The sequence below is a fragment of the Mandrillus leucophaeus genome, unplaced genomic scaffold, assembly GCF_000951045.1.
Source record: "Mandrillus leucophaeus isolate KB7577 unplaced genomic scaffold, Mleu.le_1.0 Scaffold96, whole genome shotgun sequence".
Classification (NCBI taxonomy): Eukaryota; Metazoa; Chordata; class Mammalia; order Primates; family Cercopithecidae; genus Mandrillus; species Mandrillus leucophaeus.
This window is the reverse complement of record NW_012110474.1, coordinates 4,131,261-4,131,822: the sequence shown is the minus strand read 5'-3', so window position 1 is coordinate 4,131,822 and position 562 is coordinate 4,131,261.

The following is a 562-nucleotide window of genomic DNA, read 5'->3' as shown; positions in this document are numbered from 1 at the left end:
GCGGATCACCTGAGGTCAGGAGTTCGAGACCAGCCTGGCCAACATGGAGAAACCCCGTCTCTACTAAAAGTACAAAAATTAGCCGGGCATGGTGGCAGGCGCCTGTAATCCCAGCTACTCAGGAGCCTGAGGCAGGAAAATCACTTGAACCCGGGAGGCAGAGGTTGCAGTGAGCTGAGCCCGTGCCACTGTACTCCAACCTGGGCGACAAGAGCAACACTCCATCTCAAAAATAAAATAAAATAAAATAAAAATAGACAGAGAGTGACTCAAGAGGGCCTACTTTAACAAGAATGACAAGGGAAGAGCTCTCAATAAAGGCAACATACGGACTGAACTGAGTCCTGAATGTCAAGTTATTAGTATGTGAAAATTTGGGAGAGCACATTTCAGAACTGTCAATGTCAAGTCCTTGAGGAAGCAAAGTATTTGACTTAAGGATGTAATAGTTTTCACCACACATTTGGTGGAAAACCAAGTGGAAAAGGAATTACACTTATTTTAAGAACTTTAGAGGCATATTTATGACTCATGAGTGAAAGTGAGATGGAGAAAGTTTTCA